This window comes from Enhydra lutris, unplaced genomic scaffold, assembly GCF_002288905.1.
Source record: "Enhydra lutris kenyoni isolate GAN:26980312 unplaced genomic scaffold, ASM228890v2 scaffoldscaffold2, whole genome shotgun sequence".
Taxonomy (NCBI): Eukaryota; Metazoa; Chordata; class Mammalia; order Carnivora; family Mustelidae; genus Enhydra; species Enhydra lutris.
This window is the reverse complement of record NW_019154086.1, coordinates 69,553,375-69,580,566: the sequence shown is the minus strand read 5'-3', so window position 1 is coordinate 69,580,566 and position 27,192 is coordinate 69,553,375. Positions and strand designations below refer to the sequence as shown.

The 27,192-nt window shown below is 35.0% G+C and overlaps 1 protein-coding gene across 2 annotated transcripts in view; it reads left to right on the top strand.

The window, feature by feature from the left end:
- LOC111148333 (EPH receptor A6) overlaps nucleotides 1–27,192 on the top strand; it is an 874,015-nt gene that overhangs the window by 243,630 nt on the left and 603,193 nt on the right. The window lies entirely within an intron of this gene.

Sequence of the window (27,192 nt, the reverse complement as noted above, 5' to 3'; positions counted from 1 at the left end):
CTGTATTTGTTCTTAAAAACATTGCTATATACCTCTACATGTACAAAGGTACGTATGTCATTGTTTTTAATACAGGTATTCAAATGAACAAGGAATAATTTTTGAAGTTCTTAATTAAATCAGTAGCTTACCTTTTCTTATATAAAAGACCAAATAAGTCATATACTGACTTTCTGAATCATCACTTTTAGCTTGAAACTGAACTTTTAAAAATCCTTTAAAGATCTGTGAATCAATTCTGCTGGTTTAAAGAATGCACAAATAGAGGTAGCCTGGATAAGGCTTCTTAGTGGCTTATATCAATAAGATTGTTTTTATATTTTCATATTTGAAATGATTTCTTCAAAACACAAAAGCCTCAGAATAATGCTGGAGAGAAAATGTCTGATCTTAACTGAAATCCAACCTCAAGAGCTTGGTTTTTCATTTTATAACAGGGTAGGGGGTGGTAGGGAGGAAGAATTACCTCTGTCTGAACAGTGGAGTCTTTAGATCAAACACAAGGAATAGGAGATAAAAAGATAAGCCTTAAGTAAAATATACAAAAGTGAAGCAAGTGGAGAATAAGAAAACTATTGTCTTCATGATTGTAGTGGCAAAGAGAAGGGACCCCAGAAGAGAGACAAGCAAATAAATACCCCTAAATGTCTGATTTTCAGAGTTGTTGATCTGATATCTGAGAATCAAATTTTTCCTCTCAAATGGCTTTTCTTTATAATAATAGCCTATGCAAGATAAAACTAGCTGTCTCAGAGGAAAACACATTTCTTTCTTTTGCATTCCAAATACTTTCATTTAAAAGCAAACCTCAGATATTTTAGGACAATCCTGTTTCTTGGGGAAGATAATCGTTTTAGGATTTGATAAAAGTGTAACACCCACTGCAATTCCTGCCAGATGTTCCACTAATACAGGGTTTTATTTTTTCATCATTAAAATGAATACGTTATATCTGGTTTATTCTCATTAAGAGTGTTATTATGTTGGGGGCACAGGAAGATCTCACTTTTTACCTATATGCATTTCTGAAAACTGTAAAACAAATCATTACATCATCAGAAATTGGCTCATATTTTCACCTTAGCAATTTGATTGTTGGAAATTTTATTCCTGATCCAGAATTTGGCACCAGATGTTACTAAAAATAATTGATAGAATTTTTAGATTATAATAAATATTTATAATTATTGAAATATTTTTCTCAAGTATCATAATATAGAGAAATGTGTTGAATATATCCATGGTAAAGTAAGAGCTCATATTGATTGAACATTTCCTGTGTTCAGAACATTACGTACAATACTTTTATCATATCATTGAATCTTCTATTAGATGTTATCCTCTTATTATAGATGAGAAAACTGGAAGTTAAGTAACCAATATGGAGTTGATAGGAATACCTGAATTAATGATCTTAAGCACCTTGTTATACTCTGTGGCTTACAATTTAGAACTAATGTATTACAGAGTATATATACAGAACATAAAATATTTTCATCATTTCACCAAATAATCATGCATATTATTATAAGAACTTACATGTAATTAGCCACAGTTTTGCTGGCCTTCTAGAAGGAAAAGCTACCCTAGAATAGAGAAGCAGATAATGGTGGCTTGGGTAGATTAGAGATTCCAACAGAAATGAAGAGTTGTGGAATATTATATGAAGAACTAACAAAAGGTTTTTGTCTAGGACCCAAGCACCAAGAAATGAGTTAATAGGAATTAGATGTGGAATGTGGATTTCAGAACTGGTAGGCATAGGCAGGAATTGGATGTGCGGCAAGAACTGGTCAAGAATGGGAACTATGTAAGTTCCCTTCTCAACAGTAGGACTAAGATCAGAATGCAGTTGAGAAAGAATTTCAGAGTGGGGAAAAGGAGCAACAGTGAACTGGAGAGCCAAATGGTGACACTGCCACAGTAAGTGATTTTATCCACATGTGCAAAAGACGGTCTGCTCTGGGCTCAGAGTCTTCCTCCTCTTGTTCTTTACCTCAAAGAAACCCCAATAATCTCAACAAGTTGCAAGGAATGCTCATTCCTGTGTTTCTGGATGCTAAGAAAATTGGAAAGCATTCCAAAAGGACAACATATGATCAGTTAAAAATGGAAATAACTCTACCACTCTGTGTTTATGGTGAGGGGAAGTGGGGAAAGTACGAGGAAATGAGAAGGTGAAAAGAAAGAAAACTGAGCTTTGGATACCCCATCTCTGGAAGTCAGTACTGCCTGGGAAGGACACCAGATTAGAAAGGAAATAGGAAAGAAAAAAGTAATTCATTTAACAACTTTTTAAATGCCTCCAGTATGTAGTATGGACTCTGCTGGGTGCTAGAAATACAGATATGAAAAGCCACATTGTCTGCCTTTTTATAATGCTCCTGATCTGTTTGAGGAGGTAGAGAAGTAATCATATGGGAGGTGCTTTAGGAATCATGTAGAGGTGGTCATAGGATGAAGGGGTAAAAAAAAGGACATTAGTTCAGCCTTAATCCTTGCAGAGCGGAGAGGAGAAAGGAGGTCAAGACTCACAGAGAATATATTCGGGTTGTGTCTTGAAAATTGAAAATGGGGCACCTGGGTGGCTCAGTGGGTTGAGCCTCTCCCTTCAGCTCAGGTCATGGTCTTGGGGGTCTGGGATTGAGCCCCACATCAGGCTCTCTGCTCAGCGGGAAGCCTGTTTCTCTTCCTCTCCCTCTCTGCCTGCCTCTCTGCCTACTTGTGATCTCTGTTTGTCAAATAAATAAATAAAATCTTTTTTAAAAATTGAATATAAATTACACAGGTGCATAATGAAGCATCAGTATTCCAGGAAGACAGAATGACAAAACATCCTATAGTTGTGATGTAGCCTAGTATAGTTAGGAATTGAAAAGATGGCGTTGATGCATGTGTTAGTTAGGCTCCAAGATCCAATCAGGAGACAAACACACATACATACGTGCACGCGCACACACACACACAATACTTTGGACAGGAAAAATTTAATATGAAGAATTATTAACTATAATGGGATTTGAATAAGTACTAAGGATTTGAATTCTCTAGTAAATAAGAGAACTGTAAAGGAATAACTGATGTGGGGAGTAGTTGCCACTCCTAGAGCTGAGAAAGAGCTCCTGATAAAATTCCTCCCCTTCCCTGTACCTTGTACCCAAGCACTGAGATCCAGAACTTGCTAGAGAGGGCATGGCTGTGGATTACTATTATTAATAATTATTATTATTAAATTACTGCACGACAGAGAAGTTGCTGGAATACTGAGTTGATGGAATTTGTTGAAAATTTGTCCTCTGAAACTTTACCACAAACTGGTCCTCTAAGGTATCAAAGAAAGGTGTTCACAAAGAGATATCTCACTAAACTACCAGACTACCTAGGGGTGAACAGGGGAAATACTGGCTGCAGCTGGCCACTGTGTACTATAGGGCCAAGTGCTGGAAAAACCGTCTGCTGGAAAAAGCTGATGCTGGACAAGGAAACTTCTGGCACTGTAAGAGCCTGAAGCAGTAGCAGTTGCATACCTACTGGGAGCAGTCCAGAGCATATACCAGAACCAGGAATGAAAACCCCTTCTTCCTCTAATGCCTCTGTATCACCCTGTACTGACAAAGATTAACTTCATCACAGCTGGTAAGGAAAACTTATTTAAATGGCCCAGCTTCATTTTCATAAAGCAAGCAATGAAGAGTGAAATTTGGAGCTGAAGGGCAATAAATCGATAATGGCACAATGGATTACACAATGCTTGGAGGAATTGTGAATGGTGTTGGAGAAGGAAGCCAAGGTCAGATAATCATGGACACGTGAAAGGAGCAAGTGCTTAGGGAATAGTATAATCCATATTCTATAATGTGTGAAAGAATCTTGGCTCTGGTTCCAGCACCTTATAAAAATAGGTATCCAAATGTTAAATTTCTGCATAAATCTTGAGATTGTAGAGTGTAATCCAAAGAAGAAAACTTGTACTCGAAATTTGTCATGGAATTAGTTCTATTTTTCTTTGTCAGTTCATATAGAATCCTCAGTTTCTTAGAACCATGTGTGGCATAACACAAATACCACATTTTACCATGACTTGAGCCAAATAGTATAAATAAAATGAGCAATGATTAAAGTTGAGGTCCTGTCAAGTTTTCAGAGAAGCTCACTCCTAGTCAGCAATTCTAAACAGATTCCTTTCTAACAAAATACTCCCCAAAATCCAACTCCCCTTCCTTCCTGGCATTTATCTTAATTTGTGATTATAGATCAATGCATAGTATTTGATTAAACCTGTATTTCCCACTAACCTGTAAGCCTCAAGAGAAAAGAGACTATTTTTGCTCTCTGAGTAGGCTGTGGAATGCTTGGCACATCGTACAGTGTCAATAATAAATGCTTCTTGAGTGGGTAGTTGAACAAATCATTTTAGATTTTGCTGCAATGGTCTGGATAACCTAGAAAATATTCTGTCTCTTCTTCTCAGTGCCATTCAAATAAGAGTATCTTCATTAGTGTCATTTAAGTCTAGAGTGTTTCTGATACCAAAAAGTGATACTGGTCAGGGGTTTTACTCTTTCAGTTTTTTGGGTCTTTTTTGTTTTGTTTTGTTTTTAAGATTTTATTTGTTATTTGAGAGAAGGTTCATCAGCAGAGGGTGGCAGAGGGAAAAGGAGAAGCAGGTTCCCCACTGAGCCAGGAGCCTCCGGGACTGAACCACAAGGCTCCATTCCTGGACACAAAAGTCAGATGTTTAACCAACTGAGCCACCCAGGTACCCCATTATCAAATATTTTTATATCCTCCTCTTATTCTCCTCGTTGCTCTCACCTCCACTCCAGCACTGCACAGCTCCCCTTCCTCCAGCCACACTGGTTCCATGGTGATTGCTGCGTCAGACTTCCTCTTTTAATGGCCATTCTCTTCCCAGAAAGCAAAGAAATAGAAAGAGAAAAGGTTTGATTAAATTCTCCATTTTTTCATGGTTGTTTACTGCTATAACTATTCAAAGTATATACAGTCGCAATTTAGGTAAAGTATATTTGAGTTTGAAAAATATACTGCCAATCGAAAATATGTATCTGGTATAAAAATTAATACCTTGAGCTGTGACTGTCAAAATTCTTTGAACTAATGGGCCTTTACAGGGAGTACTTTATTCAGAATAGTTTAAAATATACAAACAATGCACAAGGAGATTCATAAAGATATAAAATTATTCTAAGCCAGAACAAAATTTCCCCGATCTTTAAAGGGATTTAGCTATTAATTTTTAAATGCTGAACATAGTTGACATTTCAAATTGAATTGTTACTGAAATAATCGAATTGAATCTCTTGGTTAAATGTTCAAAGTAGAGCCCATGAAATATGCATGTTACCAAATCAAGGCAAAAGGGCTTTCTTCTTTTTTCTTTTTCTTGTTTTAAAAGATTTTATTTATTTATTTGATGGAGAGAGAGACACAGCGAGAGGGGCAACACAAGCAGGGACAGTGGGAGAGGAAGAAGCAGGCTCCCTGACAAGCAGGGATCCCGATGTGGGGCTGGATCCCAGGACCCCAGAATCATGACCTGAACTGAAGGCAGACACTTAAGGACTGAGCCACCCAGGCGTCCCAGGAGGCTTTCTTCTGAATACATGATTTTTATTTAGATAAAATGTTAGATGCTTTTTATTTAGAAATAAAATAATCCCTTAAGAGTAAAATAGGCTTACTCTTTAAAAAAAAAATCTAGTGTGTGGAACTCAAGGGATTTATGCAGTTTTTATTCTATAGCTAATTTACTGTGTATCCACTCCTTGTGAGAAACGTGGTTTCTAATGTCAAGATAATTAGACTCTGATGGTTAATACTGGGGAAAATACACTGTCTAAAGGCATTGTTACATATCACTACTATTTCCTGACCAGATTTCTTTAAGTGTGGTATTAAGTAAGTTTATGTGGTACATGGATGAACTTTTTATAATTTCATTCCATTTTTAATTTTGTATGCTGCTTTTCACTCTATTCAGAGAATATACTAGTTGTTTATGTTTTAGTAACCATTTAAGTTTACTTTTTATATAAATATGTTTGTTAAAGCAACATTTTTAAAAATCACATATAGTAATATGTATGGAACACAGATGTTCACAATCATAAGTGATTCTCTAAGACTAATGTTTGAGAAACTACTAAAAATTCTCATGGTAGATGTTCAATAAATATTTGTTGAATGTATGAATAAATTAATGAGAATGTGTCATTTTAGAAATTTATAGTTCTGATAAATACAATCAAGGAAGAAGTAAATTTAGTGTATTTATTTTTCTAGTTAATTCTTTATAATTTATTCCTAATTAGGAATGTTTCTCTACCACCCTTGTCAAAATGTCTCATTTTCTAGGAACTTCTACACAGTTCGTTCTGCCAGTGGTATCTCCCTTATAGAACAAAGAATTAAGAAAACATATTACAAAATAATTTCAAAAGTAAAATTTTATTTAATGAAAACTAGACATAGGAATTGCTTACTATGTGAGTTAAAGGTACTTTTAAATATATTTGACTATCAAAAGGTCACTTATATGTTGACTTCAGTTATAAAACAGACTGTCTGTCCTGGGATTTCTAGGTTTTAGGAATCTTAGGAAACCAAGGATTTTATAAAGTATTTCCGGGTGAATCATGCTGGTGTTCCAATTGATATAAGTTTCTGTTGATAAGACACAAGAGAAAGAGATAGGTAGGCTTACCTTATCAAAACAGATGTCTGTGGCTCCTGCCTTTTCATACATTTTGCACTAAGCTGACTCATTGGGGCCTTCTCAGCCTATCCAGTCAGCTATGTAGGGACTGTAAAGATTTTAGGGTATAGATTATTTAGAAGTAGTTGTTTTCATTTTCATTAGTTTTAATGAAACTAATTCAAAAATCAAGTTTTTATATGTCTGAGCTATAAATGTTTTCTGAAGTATACCCAGATCAGTATAGTAGGAAGACTCATACAGGGATTAAAAGAAAAGAATCAACACCAGATAATGCAAATTAATCTGAAAAGACCGACAAAATACGGAATAGAGACCTAGTTTAGCAAATTAATAGGCCAAGAGGGAACGTGTCCCTTGTTTTTTGCATCAGGGTATCTCAGAATGGCATTTAACACAATAGAGTTCTCTATACTGAAGACTATTTCTTCTTTATAGTACATCTTCATTTTGGAATTCTTCCCTTTTTTTCCTCAGTTTCAGTAAATAAGGAAAAATTTCAAAAGTGTGCATTTAATTTATGCCAGCTACCAATGTCCATCTGATTTAGCAAAACCCTAAGTAGGAAAACTCTACATCATAAATATACATTATGTAATCTCTTGAATGCTAAATTTGTTCAAATATTTATTCAGTGTTTGCCATGCACTAGGTAATATCATGTTGCATCAGAAATACAAATATGAACAAGATATAATTCATGGTCTATGGAGCTTCAGATTCAGGAGGGGAAGCTAATGTCTTCCATCTTACACATTACAATTGCAAAATAAGAAAAAAAAACTGTGTGCTAATAATGTATTTTCTCTCTATATTTATAATAACGATGTTTCCAAGGAGTGTGGCCTACTTCTGTTTCTCCAACATCCCTAGCTCTTTCAGGACATGTGGTCTTGTTCTTGCTCTTTCCTCTTCCTGCAGTGCTCTGCTATGGATGTGTCATGACTGACAGTCATCATTCTTATCTCAGACTACAGGTCAAGAAAACTTTCCTTGACTGTCTGATCTAAAAGAGTTTTCCTCTTGCCCCACTACTCACTCCATTGCATCTCTTGGTTTTCTTCAGAGCTTTTATCATTAATTAGGGTTACCTTTTTCATATGTTCCTGTTTGTTTATTATGTATATCTCTGGACTGCCATATAATTCTAGGAGGGTGGATACTGAGGGCTTGGAATATCACACTAAATAAATATCACTTAATGAATGAGAAAAAAATTAAATAATGATATTCAGTATTTTATAATTTGCAATGTGCTTGGCTAAATGAATTCATAACGTGCATCATTTTCCTAAAATAGGGCTGCTGTGTCAGAGAAGAGGACTTGTAATTGGGGGAATTGGGGATGGAGGAGGTCATGGGGGTTACCAAAGCACTTGTGTTCTCTGAAACAGAGGAAATCAACTTTGACCTCTTGGTATACTGGTTTGTAAGACACATTAAACTCAATGTAATGTTAGTAATAAATGATTGACATTTATGAATGTTTTTCTTACAAAATATTGTAGAGTTAACAGTATTATCTCTAATGTCCCTCACATATTCCTGTGTGGGGGAAGAAGAGGTATTACAAGAATTAGTAAAGCACCAGTGGCTATTTCTCAGGACATTAATATGATGATGATTTTTGAATTACTGTAGTGTTTTTATCCTAGAATTTTTTTGACATTTTAAAAGCAATTTTTATATGTTTCCGGGAATGTTTTGTGCAAAGTAGGAGTATCTTGCATGTGTGTCAGACTAGAAAACAGTTTTGAGAGCCACTGCTCAAAGTTATCTTTGTAGGGAAACAAGTGTTCTGGGCAGGCTCAATAACTTAAGCTATAATTTTGCTGAGGGTAGAGAAGATGATCAATGTGTCTTTGTGTCCACAGTGCACTGTCAATGTCTGATACACTGAATATGAGCTCAAAATCATGTCAGATAATAGAACTGATTCATAAAACAGATAAGTGATATGATTTAACTGACATAACAAGACCCTATGAGACATTTGTCATAAATTGATAGCATTAATTTTGGTAGTCTAGACTTTTAAAAAGTGCTTATGGTGATTATTTACCCCCAAATACCCCATCACTAATTTAGGCATCTCCCACTAGAAAAATGGGATTAGATCTATTCTTGTTAATGATTCCAAAGTGGAGAGACTTTCCTGAGTAGGTATTGTAGTTTATAATAACCTAAACAATTCTTTCCAAACTTCACATATACACCACTATTCTTTCTTTAGCTTATATCATTTCACTCCCTACCATTCTCTACTCTCATAATAAAAGTAATTGAAGTAAGTGATATTATTTGTAGGAGTTTCTTTCCCCTCCAGCCTTTAGGGACTGTTATGAGTTGAAATGTGTCCCACATAAAGATGGTGAAGTCCTAACACTTATTATATGTGAATATGACCTAATTTGCAAATAGGATCTCTGCAAATGATTAAGTTATAATGAGATCATTAGGATGGGCCTTAACCTATCATGACCCATGTTGTTATAGAAAAAGGATTTGGACAAAGACAGGAAGACTGTGAAGACACAAGGAGAACACTGTCTATAAGCCAAGTATCCAAGAGGGAGGCATTGAACAGATTGTCCCTTAGAAGGTATCAACACTTCAGACGTCTTGATTTTGGACTTCTAGTCTCTAGAACTGTGAGACAATATATTTTTGTTGTTTAAGCCACCCAGTTTTTGGTATTTTGCTATAGGAGCCCTAAGACTAACTAGTGAAGGGACAGATATTAATTGAGAATCATTGGTTAGGTCATATAATAACTGATTGGAATAATTTAAAAATATTTAGTTAGTAGGGCTATAGATAGAAAAGTTTATTAATGATTAAAGTAACTTGCAAATACTTTATTTTTATATAAGTTACCATAGACAGTATGGAAGAGAATGTCAGGAAATATTTGCCCACAAGGGGCAGCTTGTTCCCTGAATATCAACTGTTACCAAACACTAATTAATCTACCCTTAGATTTTCCCATCAGACAGGGTGCGAGTCTGCACTTAAATTAACCACGAGTTTTTTATTGGGTTTAGGAACCTACCGTGATGTGTGTTTTTCTCACAGCATATGGGTCTTCAACTCCAGGCTTCAGATTAACTTTGACATCAGAAGCCAAAACTTCTTGGAAAATAGTAAAGCAATGTGCCCTCTTCTATTATCCTATCTTCTGTTACATTTTTATGAGGAGAGACTGTTTTCTCTTTTACATAGGGCACTCCATGTCACATGTGGTGTAGATTTACAGCCAAAGTAAGAAACTATGAATGTCTGATATTACATCTGCAGTATGAGATTACCTTTTTCCCCTCAAACAGTACAGGCAATCATTGGCAGCTGAATTGTGTATCTTTCATCAAGCACATCCATTCACTCAACTCCATGTTTCTTTTTGACAAATGTCATATGAACTGAAAAGAATTTTAATATTGAAAATGTTGTAACCTCTCCCTTAATTTCTCTATAATTTGGTTTCTTTTGATTATTGCCTGTTTTATTTCTGAACATTTAAAATGGCTATCAAACAAGAGATTTAAAGAAAAGAATATAGAATTATTTCCAGAAGTGAAGGCTAACCCAAACATCTCTTACACTCAAATTGGAATTTCTAACCATAAGAATGATTCTTTTAGCTAAAGGCAAATGCTGCTTGAAGGAGACCCACGAACAGGTGGTATCAGGAAGGAGAAATTTAACTTATTTAGTTCTATTATTCAATTTCCTAGGATTACCATATATTTAGATCAAAGTTAGGAATAAATACAGTCTAAAGTAAACGCTGTGGACTGAATCTTTGTCACTCCTCAGAATTCATATGTTGAAGTTCTAATCTCCAGTGTGATGGCATGTGGAAGTAGAGACTTTGGGAGATAGGTAATTATGTCATGAAGGTGGATCCCTTATGAACAGGATTGGTGCTCTTATAAAAAAATAGGGGAGAGGGGTGCCTGGGTGGCTCATTGGGTAAGCCTCTGCCTTCAGCTGGGGTCATAATCTCAGGGTCCTGGCATGGAGTCCCACATCAGGCTCCCAGCTCAGCAGGGAGCCTGCTTCTCCCGCTTCTCTGCCTGCCTCTCTGCCTACTTGTGATCTCTCTCTCTATGTCAAATAAATAAATAAAATCTTTTAAAAAAGAAAAAAAAAAGAGGTAGTTCAGAGAAGCTTAAAAAATAAAAACAGCCAATATGTATAATAAAAATGCTCAAATTCACTATAATCAGATATAAATTAATACCCATTGAATTAAGTATTTTTCCTTTTCAAGCTAATGCATATTTTCTAAATGATTTTATTTTTATTTCTGGGCAGAGTATATTGAAACTAACACACCTCTATACTTCTAATGTGAATAAGCATTACAACAATGATTTCAGGACAGTATAGTTCTGTGCCAGGATAACAAGAGACCTTCAAGAACTCATACACTTTAATCATATGATTCTACTTCTACTCTAAGGATATATGCATACATAGAGTTTAGAACTTATGTTTACTATAATATTATTTTTAAAGAAAAAAGAAATTATCTAGCTGTCCCAAATAAGAAATTATCAAGAATGTGAAATTTGCATGCATCCATTAGAATCATATTTTTAAATAATAGTATGAGAAAATGCTGCCTACATCTTGATAAAAGAAAATTTTAGGGAAGAAAATTTATATGTTAACCTATTTAAAAACCTATTTTATTATTTGCATCAAAAATTCTGAAAAAAAACAACATTAAGTGTTTACCTTTGTAAACCTGTTTTGTTTTGGGATGTTATGCAATTATTCCACATTATTTACATTATTTATTTCTGGCTTTCAAAATAAACACATATTGCTTTTAGTATTTGAAAAATGCAAAAATATAAAAACTTCATGTATTAAACATGGGATTCACACATATAGAAAGCAGAAAATAGTTTACATTATTTCATTTGATTTTAATATCATTTATGTATAATGACATATACATAACTATGTCTCTAATAATTATAATGTGTATAATCATATAATACTTTTTTATCAATATATACTACTAAAATAAAAATATTCACTAAATATAAATTACTTTTTACCTTTTTTTATTTTTAGCTATTATTTATTTTTCTTGTTCAAGTTTTTATTTAAATTCCAGTTAGTTTACATACAAGATAATATTAATTTCAGGTGTAGAATTTAGTGATTCGTCACTTATATCACCCAGTGCTCATCACAAGTGCCCACCTTAATCTCCATCACCCATTTAATCCATCCACCCCCATTTCCGGCCTACCTCTTCTCCAATAACCCTCAGTTTGTTCTCTATGGTTAAAAGTCTGATTTCTGGTACTTTTTACCATATTAATTGTTTGCTGTGTCAGTTCAGTAGCTAAATTCAATTTTTCCCCTGCTTTCATTTATCAGTATCATACATTGTTAGGGTGTTGGACATGCATACAGTCCTTTTAAAACTTTAATTTAGAAAACTTGTATTCAATTTCAACACAATGAATTTACAGCTTGTCACATTAGTATAAAATTCTATTTATGCTTATTGGTTTTATTCAGGATCTGTCAGTTATTTATAAGAATGGGTGACCATACATGTAACACCTGTAAAATAAAAATACCCATGAAAACTTCTCTAATCTTTAGCATGTGGCACAATCAGTAAGCATCTTTATTTTTTATCTTCTCTCAAAATTGCCAGTACATACCATTAAATTTATTCAGTATTGACAGACAACTTTTTTCACTTTTTAAAAAATGTGGTAAGTGTTAAAGGTTATAGTCTTCTTTAACTGTGTATTGAGAGCAGTCTGGTAAAATTTAAAGGGTCTCACTGCCTCACTTTTTTTCTCATGTTACAAATATTTGAATTAGAAGATGCTTTAGCTTTATGATCTATAATAAAATATCTCCAAATCCCTTTTTGTCCATTCTAATTTAATATTCCATTCTATAATTCATATCTACCACATGAGAGCAAATCATTTCCAGCCTAACTAATTCATGTCATAAGAATTAACAATTATTTTGTGCTCAACCTCCTTAAATTTATTTCAACAAGTGTCTTTTATGAAGATTGATGCTGTCTGAAATCTACTTTTCCTACCATTACCATACTTTTTAGGAAACATGTTTCTACTTCCACTTATCTATCTCTGCTTGACCATTCCTAATTTATATCTTCATTATGAGTCTTTCACTAAAACTATTCCTTAATGTGACAGTGATCTCATGGCTGATCTCAGTAACAGCCTCCCATTATCTAGTTATTAGTTTTGGCTCTCTTCAGAATTTACTTCCTGGCACTTATCTTTTTCAGATCACAAGCTTATTATGTTTATCATTTATACTTCTCTACAAAACTTAAGAAACAAGGCATAACAAGATTTATCCCTAATTTCTTACCTTTGTGTTTCTGCCTGCAACTTTTCTGTGTAGTGTTTTTATTCAGCTGTAATTATGTTCATTTCTAGGTCTTTTTTCTATTCCTAAATATTTTCTTCAACCAAAATCTATACTTATGTTCAGTACTATCCACAAATGAATGTGTACCACCATTTAAAATCTTTCTTTCAAATATAAATTTCCAGCCTTTCCACTTTTAAATTTATTCAAAAATCATGTTCATGCAAATTTTCAAATATAAATACACAAAGATAATCATAGAATCAAGATTTGTGATTGCTAAATGAAAAAATCTAACAATTTCTTTAAAGAAAAATAAGAGAATTATTGTATATATATACACTGAATTCTATTCAGTCAGTAAGTTAAAAAAAAAAAAAAACCACCACCAAAAATCAAAAAACAAAGACCAAGGTAAATCTAAAGTTGAAAGCTGCCCATGATAGGGAGCAAAGTGAAAAAATAAGTAACTTAGCAGTATAACTAGTATGAATCCACTTTTGTTTAAAATAGAAATTATATGTGTGTGTTATGTGTTTGAAATGGATATAAATGCATATAAAAATGTCTGACAGAGGCATGTCAAACTTTAAAATGCTTCTTCAGGGTTTAGAGAGGAATGGTGTTTTTATTAAAGTTCTTAAAAATATATAAGGATATATGTACACATATCCATGTATATATATATACACACATATATATATATATGTTTTTAACATAGATATATTAACATAAACAAAGAGACCCTATTGTATTTACAGTATGGAGAAAAAAATTAATTTTATAATTATAGTAAACTCTTTTTTTTTTGTCCATAGTATCTCTAAGGAAGAAATTTTATCCTACTTTTCATCCATTGCAAAACATCAGTTGGTAAATTTAATTGCATCATTCAAAACAAAAATGGCAGAGCCAAATATCTGACTCTTTACAAAAAACAAAACAAAACATTTTTTTAAAGATTTTATTAATTTGAGAGAAAGAGAACACAAGAAGGGGGAAAGAGCAAGGGGAGAGGGAGAAGCAGACCCCGGGGGAGCAGGGAGCCCGACATGGGGCTTGATCCCAGGACCCTGGGATCATGACCTGAGCCGAAGGCAGAAGCTTAACGGACTGAGCCACCCAGGTGCCCCAATATCTGACTCTTTTAAGGTTCGCATTCTGTATATGGTTCTTATACAGTGTATACATACCCTCTCTCACACACACTCACACACTTCTGCTGCCCTGGAATAACGCAAACTCTTCCAGCTTTCCATTATTATACTAGAAATGCTTTTCTGTGGAGAGTTCTCTGCCTTTTGCATTCTGCACAAGATTCTTTTGTCACTGAGTCTAATGCAGCTGCTGGCTGTACTTTAAATTTGTCTAGACATCCTTCATTCTCTGTGGTTATCATTCTTACTGTCCGAAATTCCTCTCAGTTTCTGTTTGCCAAGTTTCCTTTTCCTGACAATACTCATTTCATCAAAAAACTTTCCTAACTACTCCCCTTTAATTCCCATTATGTGATTTGTTCTTTTTTTGTCCTTATTTATGTATATTTGGAGAGTGTTCTATCTTATATTTAATCAGTTTTCCAGAAGATCTTGTCCTGTTTTCTTTTTTGATTGTAAAGTCTTCCATTCTAATTTAAAATTGCATTTCTTAATCTAATGTTTGCTGCTGTATTTATAGATAATGTTGATTATAGGATTTTTTAAAAATATTTTGTTTGTTCATAAGACTCTCTGGAGCATAGACTTTCTGAAATAGATGACAGTAACTCCACAGTGTCTGACACAGTTTTGTTTACTCATAACCACAGGAGAAGTATGTGATAATGATAGAATAAGTGTGAGAATAATGCATATACCACATTTCTTGGCTGTCCTTAATTTTTTAAGATTTTATTTGTTTATTTGACAGACAGAGATCACAAGTAGGCAGAGAAGCAGGCAGAGAGAGATGGTGGGGTGGCGGGGGGAGCAGACTTTCTGCTAAGCAGAGAGCCCGATGGGGCTCCATCCCAGGACCCTGGGATCATGACCTGAGCTGAAGGCAGAGGCTTTAACCCACTGAGCCACCCAGGCGCCCTTGGCCATCCTTATTTTTATTTTTATTTTTTTTTTAAAGATTTTATTTATTTATTTGACAGAGATCACAAGTAGGAAGAGAGGCAGGCAGAGAGAGAGAGCGGGAAGCAGGCTCCCTGGTGAGCAGAGAGCCAGATGTGGGGCTCGATCCCAGGACCCTGGGAACATGACCTGAGCTGAAGGCAGAGGCTTTAACCTACTGAGCCACCCAGGCGCCCCAACTATCCTTATTTTTAAAACCTTCCTTATCTACATATCACAAAGACCACTTGTATTTCTAAAGGTAGTTAAGAGAGCTCTTAAAATCATTAGCAAAATATATTTCATGATTTGAGTAATTACATAGAAATACTTTTAGCACTTCAAAGTTTTATGAATAGTACTAGTTTACTGTTAAAATATTTTAAGATCACAAGACACACGATTGCTTCAAAATATTCTACTGTTTTTGAAATGAGTTCCAATAACACTTTATAACTCACTCTGGCACTTAGCATCACATGACCAAAAAAGTCAAAATTTTATATAAAGAAATGTTTCTTTTACCAGACAATAATTTGCTCATGTTATATGTCAGAATATGAAAGTGTCATTCTACTTTAACCATAATTTCATAGACTTAGTCTTTGGAAATATATGTCCTCTGCTTGTGTACTCTCTTTTACTCTCAGAAAGTGATAGTTTGAGTTCTGGAGTTGAAGAACTTTGACAAACTGAGTCATAAAATTTGTACCAAACTTGAAATAATGATGCCCTAAACATAAAGTAACATAGCCCATGGCCAGCATGTTCATGAAGAGTGAGTCTTTTATAAAATGGCTGCATATGACCTTACACAAGTTACTTTGAGTGTACTAAAGAGTACCTAATGTTCTGTGACACGTGCTTTCTCGGAGTCGGATATCACAGTTGCTTGTTGATAGCCTAATATATTTCACAGATTTACATTTCATTTATAGACGATCTGAGTGTTATCAAAACAAATATGCTATACAAATTCAGATAAAATGAAATGATATATGAGTTAAATATTACGATTGGATTTGTTGTTTCTGTTACATTTATATTTTACTATTTATTGTAGGCCTCAGAAACACAATTGAGATTTTATTTTTTTTTATTTTTATTTCTTAAAATGCTTTTCATCTCTTTTTAGTTAGCCAGATTGGATATAATTCTTTCATATCAATAAAATAAATCAAGTCCTTTCTTTGAAATTGATAAGATGAAATTCCCATTTGACAGCTATTTATGACATTATATACTAAAATTATTTTAACATTCTTTAGAAATTATTGCATTAAATATATAATGTTATATATATATAATATATGTATCATATATATATATATAATGTTATATATATAATATATGTATCATATATATATATAATGTTATATATATATAATATATGTATCATATATATATATATATAATATATATAAAATGTTTCTCTGTATAATTCTATACAGAGAAACAAAACAATGAAGAGGAAATAAGAAGTGTGGTGAAGACAGGGAAGTGAGAAATTTTATACAAGGCTATCAGAAAAGTCCTCACTGTGTGGGAGATACTTGAGTGAAGACATGAAGAGAGTAAAGGAAGCAACCAGAGGAATATCTTGAGGACAGTTTTTCCTGATACAAGGAGTGGCAAAAACAGATGCCCTGAAGTATTTTGGAAGAACCTGGGGGCTAAGTGGGGCTAGGAGGATTGAATAAATGGGAGATAAAATCTGGAAGGTACTAGATAGCTATCTCCTGTGTTAAGACCAGAGGAAGGGCTTTGGTTTTTACTCAGTGGGAGATAGGAGCCATTGGAGAGCTTTGATCAAGGAAGTGTCATGATCTGACTTGTATGTTCACAGGATTGCCCTGGCTTCTGTGTTGAAAATAGATTGAAGCAAACAAATTGGAAGCAGGGAGACCAGTTAGGAGGTTACTAGAGTAAGCACTGGGAGCTGTGAAACATTAACCTGCCAGTTTAAGTTGGAGAAAGTATGGCTGTCAGTGGATGAATCCAACAAAGCCATTAAGAAGAATGTCAGGGGCGCCTGGATGGCTCAGTGGGTTAAGCCTCTGCCTTTGGCCAGCTCATAATCTCAGGGTCCTGGGAGCCTGCTTCCCCCCTCTCTCTCTGCCTGCCTCTCTGCCTACTTGTGATCTCTGTCTGTCAAATAAATAAACAAATTTCAGATTTTTGGTAAAGATAATAATGCTGGTGTTGGGACAGGTTGAATTTTAAGGGCTGATAATGCTTTCAAATGGATTTATTAATCTAGATTTAGAAGTCATCTGTGGCCAGGGATTATTGGTCAAGACAGAAATTTTTAGAAAATGTGCTTTAGTTAAAAAACATTGACATTTCAAAGGAATTAAAGGAGGATCATTAAGGGTAAGGATAAATATCTTTAAGTCATTTGAAAACTGTCAGACAGAGGTCACTTCAGATATTTTCTTCTACTAATCTCCCACTCCTCAACAAATGATCTAGGGCACTGGGCTCAGCCTAGGTCAGGTATGAGTCACAATGCCACTGAGAGGTTGGGGTGACTGTTAAATAAAAATTACATCAGGAAGAGAGAGACTCTGAATACAAAAGCAAATATCATGTCCAAGAGATCTTGATTAGGGAGATTTGAAGCAAAATGTGAGAAAGAAACATGCCGGAAATAATTCATTTATCAATTAGTAGATAGATTCAGTGACTTTTATCTGCTCCTGGGCTGTGTGGGACTTGGGCTGGGATGTGTGTCAGAATGGTAAGAGGCACAGCCAGTAGTAAGGCTAGAGGAGAGTGTAAAAGCTAAAATATGTGGGTTATTAGAAAATTTCATTTGCATACCAGGAAGGACATGTTTCCCCGAAAGGGAGTGTGTTGCTTTGAGAAGCATTAAAAATTACTGTTAAGCTAAAATAGGGAGCCCCACATTGGAGAAGTTATTTTTTTTTTAAGTGGGAATTCAGGCCAAGGTAAGGTAATAGTGCTAATGATATCTGTAATATCCTCCAAATCTAAAAATATATGATTATGGTACTGATACTTATTATTTGGAGCACAGAGATTTCCTGTGATAGCAACTACTTTTTATGGTTCTTCCTTTATTTGTCTATTTATAACTTCTCTCAGCTTTAGACAGATGAAAGTAAAAGATTGCTGCTCATGTGTTGGGTACTACATATGTGGAGAACTTTACCATGAAGGCATCAGCATTCTATATTTCAGCCTGACTTTTTAGGAATAAAGTAGACTTAAAAATATGATCCTCAGCATAACCTTGGAATTCACACAATAAATTTATGTACTAATATAGAACTTGAATTTACTTAGCCCTGGTATAAAGAATCCTTTTGAATGAGGCTTTTATTGATTGGAAATAAGGATCTTGTCAGAAAGAATAAGTTTATCCAGGAAACATGTCCTATGACCCTATTTCAGACAGGCTTGTCAGGACCCTCAGAGAATTGTGGAAATTGAGAATGGCAATACCCTACTAGAGGCAATCTGTTAAACAATTAATAAGCTATGTATCACTCATTCATTTATCACTAAATAGCCTGAAAAATTTTATTTCTGCTGACAAAATATCTTAAAAATGACCACGAGAGCATGTGGAGTTTGAACAGTGTCTAGAGAGCAGCCTTTTTTCCTCTAATAAATTGAAAAAAGAAATGCTTATTAAATCTCTTTAAAGCATAAAGTATGTATGTTTATGTGTCGACCAGGGTTTCTGATACTGAAGGTCTGGACCCTGCTCTCTAGGAGTTGCTATTTTGTAGAAGAGGTAAAAATGTATGTAACGATTATAACACAATGTATACTATATGTTGGGTGCCCTATGAGTGACATACAATGTTATGGGAAATCTGTTATGCATGTTACTTACATCAGAATAAACTACAATGCTTTTTAAAACAAAGGTCCCTTGGTCCTATCTAATCCAAAGCCATAAAACCAAAATTTCTGGGTGAGATTTAGGAATGTATATATATTTTTAAAGATTTCATTTATTTATTTGACAGACAGAAATCACAAGTAGGCAGAGAGGCAGGCAGAGAGAGAGGGGGAAGCAGGCTCCCCGCCGAGCAGGGAGCCCGATGCAGGGCTCGATCCCAGAACCATGAGGTCATGACCTGAGCCGAAGGCAGAGGCTTCAACCCACTGAGCCACCCAGGCGCCCCAGGAATGTATATTTTTAAAACTCATTGGGTATTAACTAACAATATTTGGTAGTTCCCTACAGGAAGATCCACCTCCAGTGTTTCTCAATTCAGTTAAGTTCACTAATCCAGTTAGTAGTCTCCGTCTCTGCTTTGCATGGAGTGAGTTGGAAATCTTTACTGATGCTGAGGTCCCACCCACAGAGATTCTGGTGTTATTCCAGTATGCATCCTGGGCAATGGGATTACACACAGCCAAACATAACAGATGATGTATTTCAAATATTCTAACCTCTTTGTAAGGCCGTTCATGATATACATCTTACAGTCTATCTTCTAGCCATAGTGAATGCTTGCAGACTTCAAAATGATGATGATGGGGACGCCTGGGTGGCTCAGTTGGTTAAACAGCTGCCTTCGGCTCAGGTCATGATCCCAGTGTCCTGGGATCGAATCCCACATCGGGCTCCTAGCTTGGCAGGAAGCCTGCTTCTCCCTCTGCCTCTGCCTGACACTCTGTCTGCCTGTGCTCGCTCTCTCTCTCTCTCTCTCTCTCTAACAAATAAATAAATAAAATCTTAAAAAATTTTTTTTTAAATGATGATGATGTTAATAATCAATATAATAGTGACAGTCAACATTTATTTTGTTGTTACTAGGCGCCAAATATTAATTTGTTTAATCCCTATAGAAATACTATGAGGTAAAATGCTGTTGTAATTCCCATTTTACAGATGAGAAACAGAGCTAAAGCCACACAGTTAGTAAATGACAAAATTTCCTTTTAAACCCAAGTAGCCTGAACATAGAGTGCTCGCTTTTAATACTAGGTCACCTGAGTATGTGTTATATGCTACACCCATGGCACTCTCATATTGCTGAACGATGTCATATCCATTTACACTGCCTTGAAATACCTTCCTCCAGCCTCTAATATGGTGATTTTTCACCATTTTCAGTTTGCAGCTCAAATGTCACCTCCTACAAGATATTTTTCCTACCTCCTTATCCTGAGAACTGATATTCCTATCGTAGTTGTTGCAGTCTTTTATTTACTTATTTATTTGGTCTGTCACATTGGTGTGAGCTCCTTGAGGGAAGGGAGTGTGCTATATTTTTATTGCTCCCTTAACAATGTCTAGAATATAATAACCATTCAATACATATTGACTAAGTGAATGATTAAATGGAGGAATGCATCACTGAATGTATGGGATAGCAAAAGTGTGTTTTAGTCTCATAAGTAAATTAAGTTAATTGAATTGATTAAGAGGCAAAGCCAAAAATGTGTCAGAAGCCATTCTAAAGCTGCTTAAATGTCTGAATGAGGTGTTTGGACCTCTTTTGAAGATAGTGGGGGATTTTTGAGGATTTGAAGGAAGGAATTCATGTGATACATCTTATTTCCACCCAGGGGACTTAAGAGAACTTACAGAGACCAACTGGGAAATCCCGTAAGCTAGTCTTATCATTCTACATCGTCCTGGATACAATTTTATCTCTACCCAGGGAGGCCTACTTCTATCTAACCAAAGTCAAACAGACAATGACTTGTCATAGGGGATGGAAGTGAGGAAAATGTGAGGAATGAAGGAATGGTGCTAAGCCCATATCCAAGAGGTGGGATAAAGCCATAAAGTGTAAAAGGAGTTGCGATCTAGTGGTCAGGAAGGTAGGGCATGCGTTGCAAGAGAAATGTGAGTAACTCAGAACAGAAGTCAGGAAAACTTTCCAGGAAAAAGGTTTACATTTAGCTGATGCTAGGTGAGTAGTAAAGAGGAGAGCCTGGAGGCTTTAGAAACCGAGAATTACTAGTAACATCGAAAGAAGTATTTTCTAGACCCAGAAGAGTGTGCAAGATAGTCTAGAGCAAGGATGGGCAATCTGGAGAGCTAAGAATGATTTGTACAGTTTTAAATGTATGAAAAAAAATTTCTTAAGATTTTATTTATTTGTTTATTTATTTATTTATTTATTGGGGGCAGAGAGAGAGAGGGAAAGAAAAAATCTCAAGCAGACTCCCTGCTGAGTTTAAAACCCAACACAGGGCTTGATCTCATGACCCTGAGATCATGACCCTAAGACAAAACCAAGAGTCAGATGCTTAATTGACTGAGCCACCCAGACATCCCTCACAAAAACTCTAAAAAGAGTATTCATGACATGTGAAAATTACGAGAAATTCTAATTTGGGTGAACTTAAGTACAATTGTATTGGGATACAACCATGATCATTCATTTAAGCATTACTTATGGCTCTTTTGATTACACTAGAGTGGCAGAAATGAGAGTTATAGCTGAGACACACATGGCCCACAAAGCATCAAACATTATCTTGCCCTTTGCAGAAAACCTATGATGGGAACGGCAAAGTTAAAAGTGAAATCGATAGGAGTCTTATTAGGGTATTACAATAGCCTATGAACGAAATAATAAAGATATTTTATCATGTAGCTTTTTAAAGTTGAATTTGTTGAAAGTAACTTCATCTCAGGGAATAAATTGGAAGGGTGTGGTGCATAAGAGAATAGTTCAGAGTGGATTGTTATGACAAGGGTAGGAGTTTTGTATGGAGTAGACATGTGAGTAAATCTGGTCTAGAGAAGGACTAGGAAGCTGAATTTGAGCAGTGCTGCAGGTCCAGGAAGTAAAGAATGCTTTAGAATGAGAATATTTTGTTAGTATGAAGGTAGAACCATGAGTAAGCCAGAATTGGACTTAAAGGAGAGGATGATAAGGATTCGTTTCTTGATCATAGTAGGCATTCGGTTACTAAATTGACTAAACTAGAACTGATAGGGCAGTCAAACAATGGAGAGTAAAGCACTAAGAACCAAGAAAGACAATGCAAAAGTGAGCACATCCCAAGGAGCCTAAATTTGGGGTCTAGCAGCAGTCAGCCTTAATAATGAGCTACCATATCCTATACAACTTGCATTTGCAAGACACTCAGTGCACTTCCACATATGTTACTTTATTTAAACCCCTTACAACTCATCTGGTAATGGAGGTTCCCTAGACATTTTCTTTTCCATTTTACATTTATTGTAATGGAAATTCATTGAGTATCTCGAGACACAGATTTATCATGCGGCTAACAAAGCTTAAGCTTTAGGGTACCTCATTTTCATGGGCCCCATCGCAGGCCCTAGTGTCTTCATCTAAAAGGAAATATCAGATTATTTCATTTCAGGATTAATAACCTTGATCTGCCCTTGTGTTTTACCTAACCTAGATAGAATTGGTTGGGACTGAAACTTCAAATCCAGTGTTTTTTCCCTTACACCTTGCTGCCCACTGGCTGTCTTTTGTATCTTTCATGGCTAGGAGGTAACCAGTTCCTGTGGGGCTCATACTACAGATGAAATGACAAAATTCTAAACAATCAGCAGATGGAAAAAAGCATGTAGACAGGGAAAGCAGCAGTTTCTGACATAATATTTGACAACTAAAAACAGATGAAGAAAACTGCCTGGATCCCTAAAAATAAACATTGCACAAAGGCCTGCAAATTTAATATTCCTTTAGAATGATTTCTTATATGAATGGCTAAAACTAGGTTTCCAGATGCCCTCTGTTATTCACAAACACATTATTATTTTGAGGCTACTGAACATAAATATTAGCATAGAGAAAAAAAATGTTTAAGCTAGCTTACAAAAAAGCATTTCTATTCCACTTCAATTTATTTTCCCTTTAAAACAATTTAATAACTGCATATTACGGAATGGTATAAAATATGACAGAATAGTCACTGAACTGATTTAAGCAACTGCTTAAATGAGGGAGGCATAAAATTTCACTTTACAAGTAGTTTTTCATTATGTACCAAAATAAGAGTAAAATGTTTGCATTTCATTTTGAAGAAATTTTTGTATGTAACAACTATCAATGATATGAAAGAAATATATCTTCTAATTAGTAATTCAGAAAAGTATTATTCTCAGAAAAACAAAATCCTTTTCTGATTCTTACCTAATATTCATCATTTTATTTATATGACAGATTTGATTCTAGTTTCTTTGTGATTTACTCAAGAAAGATATTTTAGTCTCCTTAAAAATCCATTCACATGTGCCTGCATGTGTATCTTTTGTCTGTGTGTGTGTTTGTGTGCGTATTAAAACTTTTCAGATTCCAGGGCACTTGGGTGGCTTAGTTGATTAAGCATCTGACTCTTTATTTCAACTCAGATCATGATCTCAGGGTCCTGGGATTGAGCCCTGCTTTGGGCTCTGTGCTGCGTGTGGAGCCTGTTTGGGATTCTCTATTTTCCTCTCACTCTGTCATCCTCCCCTCTCCCTGTGCACATGTACACAGTGTGCACTCTCTCTCAAAAAAAAAAAAAAAAAGTTTCCAGCTCTCACTGTAACTGAGTAGCTATTGTGACTATTTTATTTTTCTTTTTTTCATAAATCTTTGAAGGATAATGAGACCTTTACCACCTCTTTCTGTTGCTCTGTGCACCATTTTCCATTTGTGTTACCCCTTTTCCTCCCTCCCTGGGATATAATGAGGATGATTCTGCTTAACTGTGTTTCTGAAAAACTGAATATAAATTACATATATACTTACATGATTCTAAGTAGTGAACAGGAACTGGCTGACACATTTAATTTACTTTCCTTTTACAAAATGCTGCAGAATAACTCTTAAAAAGCACCAAATCAGAGAGATACTTTAGGGTGACCTTCATCAGAATGATTTGGGTTGCTTGTTAAAAATACAAGTTCCTATGTCCTAGCCAAAACCTCCTAAACCTGAACATCTGAGGTTGTGGATCAGGGGTAGGCATTTTTAACAGACTTTTCAAGTGATTCTTATTCCCGTTAAAGTTTGAGAATATGGGCTTATATATAGCCTTACCTTATTTAAGTCTTAGTGTTGCAAATGGATTATGATGCAGTTGCTAACAATAAAAGGATATTCTTCATCCATAGAGGGAACTTGGGAAATCTTATTTTTAAAACCTCTAGCTAATTAAGATTCATGACTAGAAATGGTTTGTTTATAGAAAGACTTTTGCCTGGGTCATTAATTTTTAGAAAGGTTTATAATCTTTCAGGAATTAGATTCATCTGGAAATACACACGGGTTTGCATACTGACACTAAAATGAACAGCTGAGTGCTTGAGTATGCTATGAGACATTAAGGAAACAGAATGAGTTGTTAGATAAAATGTAATGTTGGGGAAAAACTGTCCTCCAGGCATCTATTTCTTTATAAAATGCTTGGAAGTGATTTTTCTTAATAACAAATCATATATACAGTTTTTTTTTCAAGGCTATAATTATATTAAATGGCATTCTCATATTTTTTCCTTTAGTGTTCTCTATTTTTAAATAAAAATAATGTATTTCCTAAGGGATGACAATAATGAAAATTTGTAGTACTTAAAAATACAGCAAAGGTTAAGAATAGAGCACTCCAGAAAAGTCAGTTTTGTGTTTTTAACTTGGGAAAGTTTTGATATGACATAATAAAATATGCTATTTTAATTTGCAAGTTTATTTATTTTCCTATGCAACATAAGGCATATTCTATACTTACAGTATGATTTTCCTGATATTATTAACACTTCCTTTTGCAAAAGACATTTGATATAACTGGAACCACAATGCCACTCTTCCAGCACCTCAATCATTTAGAGAAAATTGGGATCAGTACTTCATCCAAATATTTTGAAATGTTCATCTCATGAGGGCTAATATCATCAGCAGAGTAGATGATCCCAAAACTTTGGGTACTTAAAACTACCTTAAATCCATATTAGTAGTTGTGTAGTCCAATATGCCTGGAATAGTCAAAATTTACTATTTTGTTTTCCCAGCCCACTTAATAGCAATACCCCCTTCACTCCCAGTTAACCTGATTTAGATAACAAGTTATATGCTGATTCTGAATTTGACATGTTTATGTACTGGTAGGTAAAAGCCCTTTCTCCCATTTAAACATTTTCACAAATTCTTTTTTTTTATCACTGTCTTATGATAGGTAGCAGAAGCACTGCCACAAGAGATGAGAGGATGGCTCTCCTGGCTTGACCTTCTCCCTCAATTTGGAGATGTTTGTGCTCACAAGTCTCATTACTTGTTGGGTCCTAGCCTCTTGTGTTGTATAGCACCTTCCAAGAATTGGGGGGAAAAAAATATCTAAGAAGTGTGCTACTGCTATTTTGGCAAAAGGAGAATTTTTTGGACCTAGATCCAGTGTTCACAGAGCCCTGTACCAATACTGCAGCTAAATATAAAAGAGAGAAAGTGTTTTAGCCCCGTGGTGGAAAACAGCCTCTGAGGCTAAACAGATCTGAATTTGCAACCCAGCATCCTTATTTACTTGCTGTGCGATCTTGTACAACTCATTCAACCTCTCTAAACTTTGATTTCTCTGCAAACGAGGATATTAAAAGTCCTTTATTCCTTTTCTCACAGGTCTGTTTTGAGGTATGATTGAGTTAAGATATTTATCAGAGTGCAGCACACATAGTACCTATTACTTTGACTGATACTACCACCACCACAACTACTGCTCTCAATCCTCTTGCTTCCTCCAGGTAAATTATGTACTTCTAATAGGAAAATGTGAGGAAATATTCTAAAGTCAAAGGGATATACATGATCACTATCCCTATCTATTGTCTTGCTCAAAGATTGAAAAAAGTGCAGGAAGTTACTAAACCCATTCATATATTCAATCAGCAAGTACTGCTATGAGCTAAAAACAATAAAAAGGAAAAGAATAGTGGCCAGAATATGATGTTACTTTAAACAAGCTTTTCAATGGGATGTCCAGGATACTTCATCACAATTATTTTTAACTGTGCACCCACCTTTTTCTTTTTCTTTCCCTATATATTAATATTTAAAATAGTTAACTTTAATAACTATATCTTAACTCATCCTGCCTAAGGAAGGAGATGTTAAGAACAGTCTCTCGTATCTATTTTATATTGGTGGCCTCACCAGGGCTCACTCAGGTGGTTGTATAGAGCAGAGGGATAACCTGGGAGCTGGGCTCAGCTGCAGAGGTTGAGCTAGCTGGGTCTTTTCATGTGGCCTTTCCTCCCAAGAAAGCATTATATGGCAACAGCAGTGTTCCAGGAGGACAAAAACCCCAATGTGAAAGAATATTTTAAGCCTCTGCTTAGGTCATGTTTGATGATGTCAAATTCTTCAAAGCAAATCAGATGACCAAGCCCAGAGTCTTTGTGTGAGAAAAATACAAAAAGTAGAAGCATCATTAAGAGTCATTAATATAAGCACCTCCCTCAATTATCACATAGTAATTTTTTTGACAGATTGGAAATACCCCAATAAGTATATAAAATAAGATATTTTCAATTACTATTATAGCTGATCTAGATATTAATTCTTTCATCTACTTCAGGCATGAAGGAATTTCTTGTCTGATTTCTTAGAATGGAAGGGAGAATTGAGCATTCTTGTGATGCAGCCTTAAATTTAGGCCCCAAGCCTTTATCGTTGGTAAGCACTAATGTTTCTATTTCTGTACAAAAAGCAAGAATAATTATCTAGTTTTATTCTCTTCTTGTGCTTATTATGTGTGGCACTCTCATTTTTTCCTGAATAATGATATTGACTTTTCTATGGATTTCCTATTTTAATTTAAAAAAATTTGAATCACATATCTTAGTTGTAAGAAAATTAGAATAATTTGTAGTATTAAAATGCATTGCAGCAGAAATATTGGTAATGATTTTAACTGTCATTCTAAAATTTGATGATCTGTATTTGTTCTTAAAAACATTGCTATATACCTCTACATGTACAAAGGTACGTATGTCATTGTTTTTAATACAGGTATTCAAAT